The following is a 19657-nucleotide window of genomic DNA, read 5'->3' as shown; positions in this document are numbered from 1 at the left end:
TTAAAGAAGTACCTAATTTCTCACGCCTTCTATTCTGTAGGTGAATTCATGACATTCAATAACACTTCATGAAACTGATACTAAAACTTTGTGTTGTACTAGTAGACTATATTGTAAATCTCGTCTGTATATATTTCATCTAGACTGTGACTATAAATTAAGACTTCATAATAGTATTAATTGACTTGTTCCATATTTTAGCTGTGAAGGAATGTATGAATACCATGGAATGTTAATAAATACAATACAATACAATTCTGCCAGTGTTTATTAACCTAAAGTTATAAATAGAGACTGGTACAATATGAAAAAATATTGCCAAAATACGAAATTTATTTCAGCAAAATATGAAAATATAAAATAAACATTTCAGTGGTAAAATATTTTAGTTTCTAAATCATTAACAAGGAGGTTTACATTATTATTTACACAACAAGTCTTTTTTTAATATAGTGAATATTTTAAAAAGAAAAAAATTAAATATATTATCCGGATGCTAAAGAAAATAATTTTTAACCGATTTTCAGGTCATTCATACATTCAAAATTCAAATTATGGCTCTGTTATTAAATTACATGCATTTCAGAGATTTTTTTTCAGGCGTGCAACTTATATTTTGTTGAAGTAGATACATTTGGAAAAAGTCAAAATTAAAAAAAAATGTAATAATTCCAAAAGTATTAAATTGAGACTAATGAAGCGTAGGGACATTAATACTAATGTTATGAGTAATCAAGCCTTTAAACAGAACGGGTCCAAAAAACAAACAACAAGAGGTTACAAAACATCGAGTTTATGCAAGTTACCATATGGTATTGTAACTTGACTATTTGTGTCAATGACGAAAAGACTAGCAGCTCACGAAATAAAATCTTTAGGGAGGGAAACAGCTGGATGTAAGAGGCTAGATAAGAAAAGAAATATACCCTTTCTCCATGAGTAAAAAATTACATCACTTCTGAACCACATGGATAATACAGTATAAAACTGAATGGAAAAATCATGTTTCAGATGGATAAACCTTCAATCACAAATCGAATGCTGAATGGAAAACGTAATGAAAATCTACTAGAATACTGGATGGCATCGTAGCACACCTTAGGGCATAATAAATCACACGAACTGTACAGTATTCTGTATGAAAATGGCAAGATATACCAGACTAACGGTGGCGGTCCACGGTATGGAAATGTGAATGTCAGAGAACAGTGCGTTCTTCACATCACGTACACTTCATTATCAGTTTTTATTCAAATCTTAAGAATTTATATTTACAGTATCTATGAATTATTTGTTTCTACTTGCTGATTTTTTTACTGTATTAAATTTATGGCAAGAATTGACAGTCTGCTTCTTCTGAATAATAATTTCTCGTCTGCATTTTGCGAAGAAAAATATTTATGAAATACACAGTTCGTATTCATCAATGTAAATAGCCTCAGTGATAACTTCACACAAATACTAAAAACAGCAAGCACGCTTCAAAAGAATTCATAGGCATATGTTCAGTTTATACACATAAACTTACAGAAATAACGTTAAAGCTTCAGTCCACATTAACAATTACAACGAGAAAAACAGAAAACAAGCGGCTGAAAACCCCTTCACATCAAGCTTTTATACTCATCATACTCATTTGTGTGTGTGTGTATGTGTGTCCAATGCCTACCCAGGTCACTTATGTGATTCGGTTTCCGCATATTGCGGATAGATGGCAGAACTGTGATCCATTTTCAAGTTGCACACCTCTTCGACAGGCCATACTGTGCATGATGTGTATCTGCGAAGAGTTATGTCGTGTACCAAGAGGAGTGTATGCGTAAGTGTTCGTGTAAGTGCAGTGTATGAAATGGGTGAGGATGATGATTAAGATGAAAAAGGGAGAAGGGGAACCCGGTGCCGGCACGTAGTCTACTCCTGTCGAATAGCACAAGGGGGCCGCCAGGCTTAACGTCCCCACTCGATGGATGAATCACTATCAACAGTGACATATGAAGCAGGACGAATGGCAATTGGATATAAAACACATGCAGTTCGCATTTACAAATACAATAATACAATACGACTACATAAGAGTTTAGATGTCCATAAAAAAGATGGGTATTATGCTATAATTAATGTGAGAACGGTACAAGCAAAAATAGTTAAACCCGGAATGGAGGAGGAGACGGAAGAAGAAGAAGAAGAAGAAGAAGAAGATGATGATGATGATGATGACGGCGACGGAAAACCCCATGTTTCGGAGGGCTATCCTAGAATCCCACATCAAATTGAGACACATTTTCACAAAACTCGGTATCTACAAAAACTAAAATTTTCAGCTAATGTTTTTAATATGCATAATATTTTACAATTAAGCACTTTAAAATACTTTTATAATTTATATTTATAAATCTTCTCACTATTCGTGAGCTGCCACAAGGGACAAAGAGTACTTACCCATATAAATATTTACAAGTTCATTGAACCACTGATTTTGTTTTGACAAACTCCTACAACTACAGAGCTGCCAATACATTTTGAGATTAGTGGAAATATACCTAGTTTTAGAGGGTTGTTACAAAAAAGTAAAGAATGCTAATGAACTTAGTTTGATTTCGAATATAGGTGATGCTTCAGGAGAGCAATTGATCCTTTCAATGCAGCTAAGGTTACAACCGGAATAATAGATGTAGGTATTCCAAGCCTCTTAAACACATCTTTCATGAAGAGAGTAGCGGTACCTCTTGCTCCAACCAGAAGTCCGATTACTTCAAGCTCTTTTAGCTGGTAGAGTTCTTTGACATGGGATGCATTCCTCTATGTTTTAAAATGTTTATTGCTCCAGGAAAAAATGTCAGATTTTGGAATTTTGTGATTGTTTTGCTTATCTACTTTTCTCAGATTTAACTGATGTAGCCTTATTTATCATTTTATAATAATTACAATGTCGCAGAAACTGTTTATCTTACATAATGTTGTATTCATGTTATAATCTAAGTGAAGCCTATTAATTAAAATAATTATGCATATTTTGTGCATTAATTATAGGATATATTTTAATATTCAATAATCACTGTATTTTTACTGTTACTTCTTAAAACTTAAATCATAGATCTTCCAAAAACTGCCAAGGAAATGGCAATTCTCATGTTTATTCAGGATTTCATTACGTAAGTTATATTGTGAGGGCTCAGCAACGGTTTCTAGCCGTCTATAATCTTTTTAAACATTTCCGAATACACGATTCGGTGACCTGTAACTTATGCCCTTCTATGAAGAAATAGTGAATTATTTCTCTACACGCAGACGATTTCTCCACTACACAAATTAATGCTACCATTTTAGTATGAATAATCTTGTTTTGGGATCCACAGAAATTAGGAATTAAAGAACAAGCCTACATTCAACTTCTGAAACGCCTTTTCTGCTTAAATTATAAATAATTTGTGCATGAATGTAGATGCAATTTCGTTCCAATCCCGACCACTGGGTTCATAGGCATGAATAGTATAGGCAACCTCTTTGCATTTCTTCTCTTTACCCAGCTGCAATAGTTATTACAAACATAAAATGGTGATAAAGGAAAAAAAAATTCAATAATGAACCCAATAGAGCTAATAAAACACAAGAATTGATTTCATAAGTCAGGTAAAAACTTACTAAACACGATAATGTAAGAAAAAATTTAGTATATTTAATTTGGGGCAATACATCCTAGCTGGTTGCAGCCTGTAAATAACAGCTTTGAGAAACTCAACGTTCGTAGACAGTTTTGAGAAACCCCGCTAACTTTACATTTAAATTTTAGCAGTAGCTACCACGTTTTCCTCAAATCTGAGCATCAATCGATTTCTGAGGTTCCAAACAGTATAGAAGCATATCTCAAAATAAAAAAATGTTGTAGGTAACAAGTTTTGTGAATATCCCCACCACACCGATTCTAAATTACAAACGTAATAAAAATCAATCTTTAGAAAGATTAAATGAAATATGGAATAGGCCTTTTGATAGTTAGGAAGGCCCAATATAAAATTAAATTAAGCCTTTCCATACCATTACAGTTTAATACATGAGAAGCTTGGTATCAAAGTTAGACAACTTAATTTTTTGCGATTTCGAGGTATTGATTGTTTCTCATAGAATTTTGTGTGCTGAATGCGATTCTGGAACTGTTTAGGTTCAAAAACGGACAGAATAGAGCGAAAATGCCCTTAATTGTGCGCTTTAGAATCAAAATGTAGAAAATGTAGACAACTCCATTGTGGCTTGGTTTCAAATTAGGACAATTTCAGTAGCTAATGAGAAGCCCACATTCGTACCAACTTTTCCCATCACACATCGCAAATCCAACATGGCTGATTGTTTATATAATCTGTTTTTGGATGAATAAATATTGTTTTACATAAATTTGCTTTGAAATCGAGTTAGAAAAGACTTACATTCAAAAGTAGACAATTTCACTTTAAATATGGTTTCATTTGGTTTTAAAAACAGACAACTCCATGACTTAGCTTCAGAGATGGACAACTCCACTTTTTAAACTTAAATTTCGACCTGAATATTAATTTTAATCAGATCTTGAGACAGAAAAATATTTCTGTAACCCATGAGAATGTTGAAAAAAAATGTACGTATAAAGGTGACATTGGTTTCCAAGGATCTAGTTTTTCGCCTCTCCTGTAAAAAAATCAAAAGTGGAGTTGTCCAACTTTGAAACCAAGTTCCTCACATGTCCAGAACAAAATACAATGGAGCAATTATGGAATAAAAATGACTGAGAAAAACATATACAATTAGAGAATTTATTCATAACCTCCCCCTCCACCATAACCTCACAGAACCTGCCACGAATGGTATTCCTATCGTCTTTCATAAGGAACTGTAGACTAAGTGATTTAAGGTTGTGTCAATGATGATCTGGTCAGAGTATAAAGCACACAAGCAAGCATTTCCTTACTGTCCGTACAAACGCCAATAATTTTATATGGAGCAATTTGACAGTGGGGTTTCTATCCCTACATAATGTCCTTCACTTTTATAACAATTACAGCACCTGTGCTACGCTGTGCCAGGGTCTACGCCAAGGTGGTCTTTCCCACGCGTAACGTCGATAAACGACAGACTTGCATGCACTTGTTTTCTTTGTCAGTGGGATTTATCGCTCTCACAATCCATCGAAAATATACAGAGTGCTAACATAGTTAACTGATGTCTTCTGTCAAGAAACATGATTAGACTATCAGAAGAACTCATGACATTTGTGGTGGAAATTTTGTTACCATTTCCTCTGTCACTTTCATTCCACCGTTGCTCCACAGCCGCCATATAACCTCAACAATTCTGAATAGCCTCACCTACCTCATCGAATACTTTTCATTCCGTCATTATTATTATTATTATTATTATTATTATTATTATTATTATTATTATTCTCTAATCCTCGTTCGTTATTTAATACCACTGAACTCGATTATTGTGCAAATTCATTATTAATCGTTTTTGCCTAGTACAAGTGCATTTGTTCTAGATGATTAACAATCGCACAATCTCGAGCATGCAGACAAGCGACCGAGTGTTTCATAATGTGAGTCATGTGGACAGGCATGGCCTTCGGGGATTCACATCTTCACAAATTGGCTACTGAGGAATTAGTCATAGCTATCAGTGAAGTTTGTTGATTGCAACCATGGTCCGTCCCAGGGATCTGTGGAGTAACTTCGTGCATATGGGGGCGGAGTCCATCTGTGCCGGAGTGTATTGCGGGCAGCATCAGCTCGAGTCCGCTAGGCTAAGGGGTAAGATGCTCGTAGATAGAAATTATCCCCTCCTGCAAGCGATTGCTCGCTTCGTTTAAGCAGTACATCCCCCCAGAGCAGTCCTTGGCCATATCCCTCCCACGTACCACTTGCACAGAAGTCTTGTTTCGTCTTTCTACTCTTGGGATGGACCATAAGTGGTTTTACGGGACCACTATCCTTATGACATGACACAGGCATCGAAGGACGGGGCAGCTCTTAATTTCAATGCCGACGTCAGCAAACAAGCACAGGCATCCCATCGAAACGCGATTCGGTGTTAATAGAATTTAACAGCATTTATTAAGATTTTCAGCTAAGGAAATGTAGTTTTAATAATTACATTAAATAAATTTAATGATTGAGGTTCTGGCTGATATGTACATCTATCAGGCAGTACATCTCACTTGACGATGTGTCAGAGGAAGAACAATTATTGTTTGTAGTATACATCTGAAGGCTGACTAGACTAAAGCCTGTGTGATGAATCTTGTCTCACTGTGAAAAGAGAGAGAAAGGAGATATGTCTTACCTCGTCTGTGTTGTTATTGCGATGGGGGGAGTGAAGCGATGCCAGTGGCGGAAGGGACTAATTGATACATTCTGTAGCGAAAAATAAAGTAACAAAATATCTCTCTTCGTACTGTATAGTTCCGTCACTGAGCTTGTCTTTCAAGAAACTGAGTTCCAGTAGCCTGTACAATAACACGGTTTTGAAAGGAATCCTGAAAATTTACAACCCTCCTATAATCTCCACCTCATTTGAAGGGACTTGGTTTTATTGCTACTCAGACAAGATAAACCTTACCAGGTATAGACGGCATTTCGGAAGGCGGTCAGCTGCTACATGCGCCGTAGCATTTCTGGTATGTGACGTCACAAACTTGTACAGTAGAACCAATCAGAATCAGTCTATAACAAGTACTTCCAGAGTTCGTTTGTTTACGTGTGAGTGTTTCAATACATTGAATAATTAAAACTAACATTTACTGTATATGTGTAAGATAAATGGAAGAAGAGACTATAAAAAGCCCAAGTACTGTGCAGGCAGGTGCGGAAAATAGTGTTTAAGGTGTATAATTATTTTAAAAACGTTGACGAGCAGAACGCTGTCGGTCATCTTGATACTGACTGCAACGCTGCCAACGCAAAGAAACGACTGCAGAAGCATGTGGTGTGGATTGAGAAACGTGCAAAGAATATTGTTAGTGAAGGAAAGAGGGTTTGTTTGGTGTCATGCTTACAGTAATCAACGGCTAAGGTCATTATTGTCTTTTGATAAATAATTTAAATTCTCTCTTGCGCTATTTGTATTTCACGTGCGCGTGAAATACGATGTGGCAATGTTGTACGCTGCCTTGCTTTCTCTATCTGTCTCTCTCGACGCAAACGCTAGCAGACTACCGCCTTCCGAATTGCCGTCGACTTTAGTGTGCAGGTGAGGAGGCGAGACCTGGCAAGTGAGCTGTGCGATAGGGGAAAGAATAAACTACTATATTAGAAAGAGAGTTTGTTTCATGATGGTTACTACAGGGAGATTATTGTACTGTGAGACACGGTTCGCACGGCATTCGCGGTAGCTCATCAGCGTCTGCCTTGCAACACAGTCTAGTACATACAGTCGCGAAGCTCAATATGTAGTAAATATGCAAACTGTTTGCATATTTACTACGTATTGAGCTTCGCGACTGTAGATAGTTCCTCACCATTAGGATCGCTAATATCGCTAATATCGCCTCATTACAGGCAATGCAAAATAGTACCGTCACAGTCTATTGTTTCTACCATCCTCAAAACTCAAGCTTCGTGACTGTATATAGTAGACTGTCCTTGCAATTCATACGCGCTCCGTTCCACAGTGTAATAACCTCTCGATATTATACGAATCTACTGATACGGAAGTTCATTTCAGACTAAAATCAATCTCTCCCCTCCATACCTATTAGTGTTATAGCAACGGCACATAATAGGGTCACAGGACAGGTCTTGCCTCCTTTACTGTACTAGTCAGCGATGTATGCAATGGAGAAGAAAAGGAACTGGCCACTCTACTCCATTATCTCCTTGCTTAGTTGCACCATGAGTGATGTCTTATTGGTGGCACTTATTTTGAGATTCAAACCTGTCTTCGGACAGTTCACTAAACAACAAACGATGATAAGAAATAATTATGTTTTTTAATACGTGTTTTAAAAATCAAGTAAAAAAATGTATTTGGTTAGGTTTTATTTTCGGAAATAATTTTATTGTCGCTATGAAAGGTTTAAATGGTTTGATTATCGCAGTTCCGATAACCGCCACAATTCTGTGGAAAGAAATAACGACAATGGACGGAGTTTCGCAATAATGGACCAACCGACAATTTGAAAAAAAATAAGATATTTGCCCTTGATGGCAGGCTAATTTAACTCGGAAAAATCAAGAATGCGATATCTGAATTTTGCTGCTATTTATAAGCAAAAATTCGTTTATTGCATAAAATTCATTCATTTATTTTGTAATTTAACTGCTGGGTTCTTATTAAAAATCGGTTAGCCTTTTTTGGTATCATTTGTGCTATTTTTTGTAATAGTATGTTATAATACTTTCTGAATAAAACGTTTTATTAAAAAAAAAACATTATTTCAATGGCCAATATCTCGAAACAGGTTTTTGGCGCTTGGTTTCTTATTGCGTAACTCCGTCCAATTGAAGATCCTGTGTCCTGAAGAATGATTCCTAAACGAAAGCCGTCAGAATGTGCAAAGCCTGGCAAGTTACCAAGAACAATGATCATAATAAGAACAAAGTATCTCTGTTCCTTACAGCATCATTTTATCTCTAATGCATATCTCTATATAAGAGAAAAGTGTGAGAAATTTTGTCATGAGCAATCATGACTGGATTGCATGAAAAAGAAATCAGGAAGCTGGAACGTTTGGGAAGAGAAGTCACGTCTGCACAAGAAAGGAGGAAGCTGTGCTGCAGGGGGTTGCACATCTGTCGTTAGTACGGCGAACACAATCACCCATCTTTCGAAACAAAGTGTAGCTGAATTCCAAGTCTTCCTTTCTCTCATATCTCATTTTCAGTCTTTTAGTTTATTAATAATGTACTATATTTTTCCCCCATACTTTCTGCCCCGATGTTTTGGTTTATCCTATCTATATTTTTCTTTTTCACGTTGTTTATTTCTCATTTAATCCTTCCTTACATTTTTCTTTCCTTCTTTCACTTTCTTACTTTTTCTCACCTTTCCTTTCTTCTTTCGTATCTACTATTTTTCAGCGTTCCTCTTTCGACCTACGAACTGTGAAAATATGCAACACTTTTGTGTAATACGAGTACGATGGAGTTCCTAAAGTTGATTACAGGTACAATACCATCGATTTCATTATTGTATCAGCCCATAGACGGCAGTTCCCAATTATGTAGACCGGAAACACCGTTTCCTACCTCCTTCTACGACTGGAGTTCGATGATACTTGGATGCTCGTGTTTCCATCTTCGAAATGTTTCATCCATCTCCTAACACTGCCGGCGCCCATGCATACATCTCCGTATGCACGCTGAAGTCTGAGGTGAACTTCAGCAGCAGATTTTTCTTCTTTAATAAGGAATTTAATGACAGCACGCTGTCGAAACGAACCATCGTTGTCGATCATTTTGCAAACATTGTCTGTGGTCACATGACAGAAGTTAATGACGTCACAATATGTTAATACATAGTGTAAAGTCTGTAGATTATGATCATATAATCGTTTTTGTTACATTGTTGAAATTGAAATTATAGCAGTGTGTTGCTCATGACTTTCAGTACGAACCTCTGTATTAATAAATCCTTTAACAATATTGCGAGAATTATGTAACGTTGGCAAACAAATCTCAAACGGAACAAAGGAAATAAATATTCAACTGAAATACGGTATTATAACGGAGAAGCACTCTAAATGAAGACAACCCGCCCGAAACCATACTATGACATGTGTAAGCTTATTACAGACTGAACGACGTCGGTACTGACAGATATTCAGACCTTGATACCATTTCCAGTGCAGAAACAAACAATGACATGTAATGGCAGAATGGCAAAACACGACTGGTCAGGAAGCCCAACTAATAATATAATCTATGAATCAATTTCAATTCCGACGCCAAAATAACATACAGATACCTCAACTTAAACGAGATACAAGAAATAAAATTCCACTTATTGTTCAGTTACTTTGCTAGGTGAATGAAATGGTATTATTCACTATAATTTCCCATTTTTCGCACTACTCTATTTTGGCATTTTGTCGTTTCATTGCTATCAAATACGGAATAAGAATAGTAACAACGATAAACGTATCCAGAAAGGAAGAATGAAATTAAGCGACAGCCCCGGCGCAGTCTCGGGGTAACGAGTAACTCGTCATCCGAGGCTGCCACTCAAGCATGGGTTCGATTCCCACTCGAACCGATTATAAAATACATGTACCAACAGTTGGCGTGGTGTTTTGCTTCTCGGCCGCGGCAAGCAGCGCTTCCTTACTTACAAATGGTTTTTAAGGAACCCGCAGGTTCATTGCCGCCCTCACATAAGCCCCTCATCGGTCCCTATCCTGTGCAAGATTAATCCATTCTCTATCATCATATCCCAGCTCCCTCAAATCCATGTTAATATTATTCTCCCATCTAAGTCTCTACCTCCTCGGAGATATTTTTCCCTCCGGCCTCCCAACTAACACACTATATGTATTTCTGGATTCGCCCATACGTGCTACATGCCCTGCCCATCTCAAACGTCTGGATTTAATGTTCCTAATTATGTTAGGTGAAGAATACGTGCAGTTTGCGTTGTATAACTTTCTCCATTCTCCTGTAACTTCATTCCTCTTAGCCCCAAATATTTTCCTAATCACTTTATTCTCGAACACCCTTAACTTCTGTTCCCCTCTCGAAGTGAGAGTCCAAGTTTCACAACATACAGAACAACCGGTAATATAACTGTTTTATAAATTCTTTCATATTTTTTGAGAGCTGACTGGGTGACAAATGCTTCTCACCCGAATAATAACAGGCATTTCTCGTATTTATTCTGCGTTTAATTTTCTCTCGAGCGTAATTGAGGACCGTTTTAACAAAACTCAACAAGCGCCATTTTTTTCGAATTGCGGGTTTTGACGGATTCTGGTCAATTGTAATGAGAGGAAAATTATGCAATGGTCATAATATCACAAAACTCAACATTTTCCGGTGAAAATTGTGCCTCAATGTAGAGAGTTTTCACAAAACTCAACATATCCATTTCTTAAATTTTCACAAAACTCAACATATCCTCTAACTCAACATTTCACACTTCTATCCTGTTTCGCAAGCTACAATATTTTACAACAATGTAATACATTTGCATTTTGACAACAGTAACACATTTCAGATCTCAAACATTATATAATATTTTGTTGTTTCCGCATTAATTAAGTATAAATCTGGCCGCTGTTGTAGCCTAAGTGCATGTATTCTGTGAGTAGTGATGAAAAATGGATAAGAACCCTGAGCATTCAAATCCGTTCAAGCTACTGGAAGGGGCACGAAGATTAGGAGCAGAGTACGTTAATCTAAGAGGAAGAAACATACAGTTGGGCCTAAAAATAACGACATTCGTCCAAAATGAACTGTAATAATTGAGAACAGGGTGAAAAAATCTTGCTGCAGGTTTTTGTGTTTAAATGATCTAAATTATTTTCGAGACAATTTATACAGAAGTAGTACAAATGTTGAACAGGACAATTTTTTACTAAGACTTATGAAATTTGATCTACCTAAGCGGCGTAGAGTAAAGGAGGACGTCAAAAAGCTAGAAAGATCTATTTCATATTTCATAAGAGGTGAAAATGGAGAAGATTTCCCAGTATGTGCTGCTAAGTTTAGACATTGTTATTATGACATTGAAGGATTATATAGGTAATTTAGAAAAAGTGTTTACTCACAGAAAAATCCAGAAATTTGACTCCTAGATCGTTTTCAGATTCCTATGGATCTCAGAATAAAAATTGCATAATGATGGCTAATGCCTGTTGGTTATCTAGAAAGCTCTGAAGTTTTTAAAGAAAGTAAACATTTCTTTCCTATCTGTGGAAAGCTATATGCCTCCGGACCGTGTGTTTCGATTGATAAAGAGCTGAGAACACATGAATACATCACATTGCAATCAGAATAGAATGAAATTATGACAATGTTTGGGGACGTAAAAGTTTTGGGCAAAGACTGGCATATTTATGACTTAAAATCGATTGAAAAAATATTGTAGAACCAAATTACCATTTAAAATGTCAGAGATGAGGATACTTAGGCCTACATACCGAAGACCTTGTAAGAATCGTGTAAAGTGTTATGTACAAAACATATTTTTCTGCACCAATAGAAGTTCAAGTGTTTAAACCAAGAAAAACAAGTCTTCTGTAATGTTTAAAGCACCTGACCTTCCACTGGTGAACCATGTCAGCAAAAACAAAGCTAATGATGTGAGGAAGTTAATGAGTTAGTTCCATAATGATATTTCGGTAGAGGACAAGGTATTTTATCACAAAGTTTTAAAGAGATGTGCCAAAGATTCTGACAATAGAATGGATTATGATGAACCATTGCAGTGAGATTATTCTGCACGATTTTGATTTTCAGTGATTTAGGTAATGTATTGCACAAATAAAAATATTTCAATAATGCAAATAAAAGAGTTCTTGTAAGTCAATATCAAATTTTGAAAAAAAAAAAAAAAAAAAAAAAGAAGAAGAAGAAGAAGAAGAAGAAGAAGAAGAAGAAGAAGAAGAAAAGAAAAGGGCTTGAAATTAGGTTTCAGTGTGTTCAATTAACTGTTTTTTAATTCAGCAGTACTCAAGCATTATTTTAAAATACGCAGTAATAATTTTGATGAGGATTTTACTACCTGCAAATGAAAAATAATTGACAATTTTAAGGTATGTGCATTTAAAAAAGTGGATATGTTGAGTTTTGTAAATTTCTTAACATTTGTCATATTTTTTTCCAAATAAATAAGATAAGAATAATAGTTGCACTTTATATCAATTAATACATCTCTGAAGGAGAAACAATATATATATTTTTTTTTTTTTTTCAGAATTATGTCAAAGATCTGAGAGTAAACTAAAAAAAACGTTTCCTGTAAAATTGTTTAAATGGCGTTTGTTGAGTTTTGTGAAAACGGTCCTCAATTTATATTTGTTACTGTTGCTCCAAGGTATATGAATTTTTCCACCTTTTCAAAGGATAAATTTCCAAGTTTTATATGTGTATTTCGTACTATGTTCTGGCCACGAGCCATAATCTTATACTTTGTTTTTTCGGGGTTCACTTTCAACCCTATCTCCTTACTTGTTTCAAGTAAAATTCCTGTGTTTTCCTAATAGTTTGTGGATTTTCTCCTAACATATTCACGTCATCCGCATAAACAAGCAGCTGATGTAACCCGTTCAATTCCAAACCCTCCCTGTTTTTCTAGGCCACAATCTAGTATATACAGTCACGAAGCTCAATACGTAGCAAATATCCATCCATAGATAGTTGCTAACCACTAGGATCGCTAATATCGCATCATTACAGACGATGCGAAATAGTATCGGCACAGTCAATTGTTCCTAGCACCCTCACAACTGAAGCTTCGTGACTGTATATACTACACTGTGTCTAGTCTTCATTTTTTCCCCAAAAGCTTTCTCTTCCGTAGGGTTACCATATTCTGAAATCTGAAAATGCTGACAAGTCCTCTCACCAATGAACTTCTTGTAACAACTTCGTCACTTATATCACTTTTGTGGCTTCTGCATATTTATCACTAGACCTAATTTTCTTTAACAATTTATTCTTTGTTATTGTACAAAAATAGTCAAACATACGTTTGTATGTAAAATGTCTTAAATTAAATTTCACTAAAACATGCCTTTCGCAGAACCGATGGTAAGTCGCATGCATGAAATTTAATAACTTACTTGATAAGTCCACTGCTATTTAGAGTTTACAAAATGAAGGATGTATCTGGATGAACAGCATTTACACGTTTAACAATCACACACATGGCAATACGTTTTTCACAGCTCACAGCAATATGAGACCAAATGAAATAAAAATGAATAAACAATACTTCAATATGATACAATGCGGACAAATTAGAGAATTTCAAAAAATGTACGCGGATGGCTGTTTTTACGATCAAAAAGCGGACATGCCCGCATAAATGCTGACGTATGGCAGCCCTACTGTTCCGAGATCCCATATTTATTTGACCAACACAAGATTTCTCCATGTCAGTGCCGATAGAAATCTTTAAGCCAATGCTACAGGTTGAAGTAGAGAATAAATTGCACTCATTATCGGAAATATCGATTATTCAGAATCATTTTACATTTGTCCGTGTTTGTATGAATTCATCTATATCTCCATAAGCAAACAATAGGATATTTCCGCGTTTGGTAAAAAAAAAAGGGGGGGAGACTAAAGAATAAGATAAATACATTTCTTAATATGTTCGCTTTTGAATGCAAACAGCAATTTCAAAGCCTTTCAACATTGGTGTTTATCCACATTTGGTTGAAAGTAAATGAAAAATCGGATTCCTTTCAGTCGAATTATTCGAAAATAATATCAAACTGAATTTTCATTGACAGTGCATAGTTCCCAAGCTCCACACTTCTAACTTTTAAATAACAAAGCTATATCATTAAAACAGGAAAGGATAGCGGAAACATTAAAATAAAACCGAATAACGTATTATAAAAATAATGAATTAGTGACAAATTAAAAAAAAAAAGTTTGTCAGAAGTGGGATTCGAACCCACGCCCACAGAAGTGGACTGCGACCTGAACGCAGCGCCTTAGACCGCTCGGCCATCCTGACACACGCTCAATCTTTGCGATATACTCGTAGTCTTGGCCAATGTTCTTGCCGCAGTTCCATTTAACGTAACATTTGAATTGAAATAATGTTACAATGTAATAGTTGCTATTCTTGGTTATGGTGACCCGCATTGCATGTGGGCGTGGCACAGAGGAAGTGTGTCACGACGAACAGAGCATGATGGAAATTCATTCGTCACTCCCTGAACCAGTCCTTGCAGAGATACTTCGTGTTTAGTAGATCGTTGCTGCAATGGTGTAAAGTTCCGACTCTGCTCTTGCAAAAATAAAATAGCCCACTAATTTTATTGCTTACATAATAACCATATGTCTTGATTATAAGTAATAACCTATTGTTAACTGATTTACGCAAAACCTGCGTCAGTCACGTGAGGCTGCGTATCAGGCTGTATAAAAAATGGATCTTATACATAATTTCTTTTTAATTGCCACCTCTAAAAAGTTGCACTTCAGCTTTAAAAACAGTATGTTAAAATAGGACTGTTTTAAAAAACAATATTGATCGAGGAGTAGGGACCATGGAGCTTATTCGACTTATGCTTGTATGACAAATATTAGAGAGTAACTTTTCGTTTGATATAGGCTGTAATTCTGGATATTTTTTTTTTGCCAGCTTATGGGTAATTGTATTTGAAATTTCTGAACATTATAGATTTTCGGTTACTAAGTTGAAATTTTCCACACATTATAGTTAATTACGCATGTGTACAGTTTCATTTTGATCATTAGGCCCATTATAATGGACTAATGGTTATGGAGATATTGATATAAAGTTACTATATTTACTTTATTATGATACTAGCCGTACCCGTGCGCTCCGCTGCACCCGTTAGAAATAAATATAAAGTAATTACATAATTAAAATAGGACATTTGATCCAGGGAACATTCGTGTTTGATAGAAGGATAAATCGTTTAATATGTTACTTAATTTAAATTGCATCCAAATAATTAAAATGCGGTCATTTTGGTTCAGAGACACTCATTTGGTGCAATGACAATTCCTTTAACCTGTTTCTTAATTTTTATATTATATTATATTATATTATTTTATATTATATTATATCAGAGGTTACTGTAATAACATTATAGCATTATGTTCATCTAGGGAAACTACACTTTCCAATGGAGAAATAATAATTAATTATACAAATCGGTTAATTTAGCTTCCGATATTACTTCATACAAACACAGAAACATTCTCTGTAGGCTATCTTTCACAGCTTTCGATTGTTGATGTCCAAGGCTCCTTATAGACGAAGTCATTTGTTTTTCATTTCATTACACCGCCTTAGATGGCGTTGTTATTGTAATTTTCAAACTCATTTATCTCATTAAATATCAGTCCTATCAAAATTTTGCATAGAATAAAACTTATCGGAAATCATTTGCAAAGAAACTTTTGTTATGTAACATATTTCACAAAAATCAGTAATAAGCGAGATATTTCGATTTATTTAATTCAGGCCCCCTTATAACCCCCCTTTTAAACCAAGTATTTTGAATGTCGTATAGCCTATAATCTAAGTTACAACGAACTTAATTTATATTCCAATTTTCATCGAAATCCGTTCAGCCATTATTGCGTGAAAAGGTAACAAACATCCAGACAGACAGACAGACAGACATACAAACAAAAATTTCAAAAAAGCGATTTTCGGTTTCAGGACGGTTAACTATACATGTTAACACCAATTATTTTTGGAAAATCGAAAATTGCCAGAAAAATTTTGGCTACAAATTTATTATTAGTATAGATTTAGGAAGAAACAGATCAGCATTAGAACTACGCCAACCTAGCTCTTACCACGTGGAGGTGGTTGCCATTCCACCTGCTCACCAGTCATTTCACTTCAATTAATTTTTCTTTCTCAGTACAAAAAAAAAAAACTCACTTTTTTTTTTTTCTTACAGCATTGACAAAGTTCTACAGACATCAAGTTTTGTCTTGCTACACATCCGCATAGATTAAGCTTATGTTACCCGTTCAATTCCAAACCCTGTCTGTTATCCTGAACTTTCCTAATGGAATATTCTAGAGCGAAATTAAAAAGTAAAGGTAATAGTGCATCTCCTTGCTTTATCCCGCAGTGAATTGGAAAAGCATCAGATAGAAACTGATCTGTACGGACTTTGCTGTAAGTTTCACCGAGACACATTTTAATTAATCGAACTAGTTTCTTCGGAACATGTCACTGATAAATTCTATCTTTTTTACTGCTGATTTTATTCTTTTATGAACAAGGAATCCTGTTCCTACTTGGTGATTATTGTTCCCTTCACCATAATGCAACAAGTAATCTCCTATTTGTTATATGCCATTCCCATCTAACCTAACCTCTTGTACTCCCACGAAGTCTATTCTATATCTAGCTAGTTCTTTTGCTACTAATGTTACCCCTCCTGTTCTATAAAGACTAGTTACATTCCAAGTGCCAAATCTCATAACCTTATTCCTTTGCTGTGGTAGAGCCAGAGAATCAGTCCCATTCCGACGCTTATTGTAGGAATTCGTTACAAGTTGTTTTTTACGGTGATGGGTTGTTAGCCCTTCGTCCAACCCCCAAGCTGGAGGACCACCCCTTATCGGCTGTCCACGACTGCTTATTCAATATATTCGCAGCTACCCTCCATATCTGGAGGCCGTCTCCTCTATCCGCAACCTGAGGACGTGCCATGCCGTGGTGATAGGGACCCACAATACATGGTCTCTCTGGCTAATAACAGATAATTTCTTTAAAATGTTTATTCAATTAACTGGCAGAATCTCAGCAATACTCAGTTGCAGTAGAACCCCTCTTAACTGGCTCCAAAGGGACTAGCCCAGTTCCGGATACGAGATTTTGCTGGTTAATTGAATAAACATTTAAAAAAATTATCTGTTCGTACTGTATGATACCAACTGTTAAAATTACAGCCAAGTGAAGCTAATTTCTCAATCAGTTGATCATAACTAAATAAATGTAAAAACTGTGTGAATTTTCTTTGTTAGAACACATCGCACAACACAATACACTAATGTTAGGTTCGTATATTCACTGAACATGAAAGTTCGTGCGAACTTCGTAAAGCAGATTAAAACATTTTTTTTTACCCAACCAAAAGTGCCGTTGTTTTGTTATTTCCAGTTAGTTGGGTGCCGGTTAAGAGGGATTTTACTGTACTAGAGGAACAGGACATTTTGTGCTATATTTGAAGCCAATTGGCAGTTGCATCTTAATAAGTTAGTTTTTTCTTTACATTATTTTATGCTCGACCATTACGAAATGTAGTAATTATATACCTGGTAGCAGTCCTTTAATGCATGTCATTAAAGTACACCTATTCATTAAAGTTCAGGTTTTCGATTATTCTCGACTATGCAATCGAAAGACAACTAGCAAAACGTCACGCAGGCTGGAAATCCAATACTATCGCAGAACGTTATGTTCTGTTACTATAATAATTAGCGTTAATTATAAATAATATTCAAATAAATTCAATTTGTCATCTCGTTTTTCAATGTCGATTTCAATTCCAAGGTTATATCAAGTTTAACGTTTATCTTACTCTCTAGATTATACCAAGGTCATCGAGATTCGTTGCCCGGAAAAAATCAATACTTTCGCGTCTGCGCACATCTCTCAATTTACGAGATTACACAAGGTCAGTTCGCTCCCCAGTCACATAAGAATAACATGAATACTTAGGAATGATTTCAAGTTAGAAATATGGTCGAGCATAAAAAGTCGTATGAAACTTGCCTATAATGGTAATTAAGACGCTCGTATGAAGATTATGAAACTCGCTTGCGCTCGTTTCATAAACATCCTTGCGTCTTAATTGCTATCATTATAGGCTCGCTGCATAATGTACTATATTACTACACAAAATTTTAAGTGAAACTTTGACCCAATGTTACGAAAGACTCCCTTTCTTATCTACACTACATCCGTATACCATAATGGCCCGTTCACACCTATATGCTGCGTCACATTGCGCTGTGCTAATAATATTTTATGCCATCATAGCATTATAAACAGGTTGTTACTGTATCCAATATCGTTCATAATCGGCTTATTACAGCACGCGTGCCAATAAAAGCAATGACGTCTTCGCTATGACGTAATACCGGAACGCTTGCTATCTTGTTTACAGCTTTTATGCGCGCCGTAACAAGAAATAAAATGCAGGACACAAGGTAACGTATCATTTATTTCCAATCTTTAACAATTTTGTGGTTCAAAGAAACTATATTAACAAAATAAAGGAGCATTTGTAACCTAACCTGCAAGGTCACCCATTTCTCTTTATTCAGTGTCAATGCCAGGCGCAACTAATCGATACGAACACATGAAGACTCTTTCAGCTATGGATCCCGAATTTCTTTCATAATTTATTTCCTACAATTTATAATGCTAAAATGCCATAAAGTGTTGTATCCAACTCGCGGATAATCTTATGACACTCGTGAAAATTGTCGCACGAACGATAGTGAGTGCGACAAACATTCACTCATGCCATAATCATCAAGATTATCCAATTCTTGCATAAATACCGTAAAATGGGGTGAATAGGATCAGTGGGGGGAATAGGATCAAAACTTTATTCTTGGTTATAAAGTGTGTTATAAACTGCAATTGAGCGGGAAGACAGTCATTGCTTACTAGAGCAATAATAGTAACCAATGACTGTGATCCCGCTGAAGTACAGTTTATAACAAACTTTATAACCAAGAATAAAGTTTTGATCCTACCCCCCCCCCCACTGATCCTATTCACCCCATTTTACGGTAACAATTATGTAGTCGACTCTCATTAGAACGATGTGGTGCGGCTCGGCACAGAATGGCTACATAAACTTCATCATTTGGTTGTTTTAGCAGCAAATATAATCTTGTTGCTGCTACTTATTACCATACTCTATTATCACTAGACATCGGATGTTTAGGAAAATGCCGATTTTATTTGAATGTTCATATTTAAAGGCTTTTAGTAAATGTGCACGAAT

The 19657-nt window shown here is 35.7% G+C and overlaps 1 protein-coding gene and 1 non-coding gene across 3 annotated transcripts in view; both read right to left on the bottom strand.

Annotated features, from left to right (window-relative positions):
- Lrrk (Leucine-rich repeat kinase) overlaps positions 1-19657 on the bottom strand; it is a 283300-nt gene that overhangs the window by 244361 nt on the left and 19282 nt on the right. The gene's annotated exons all lie outside the window — the stretch shown is intronic.
- On the bottom strand, positions 14566-14649 carry TRNAL-CAG (transfer RNA leucine (anticodon CAG)). The gene has a single exon. It is a non-coding gene; the product is annotated as a tRNA-Leu (tRNA).

The sequence above is a fragment of the Periplaneta americana genome, chromosome 4, assembly GCF_040183065.1.
Source record: "Periplaneta americana isolate PAMFEO1 chromosome 4, P.americana_PAMFEO1_priV1, whole genome shotgun sequence".
Classification (NCBI taxonomy): Eukaryota; Metazoa; Arthropoda; class Insecta; order Blattodea; family Blattidae; genus Periplaneta; species Periplaneta americana.
This window is presented reverse-complemented; position numbering and strand designations above follow the sequence as displayed.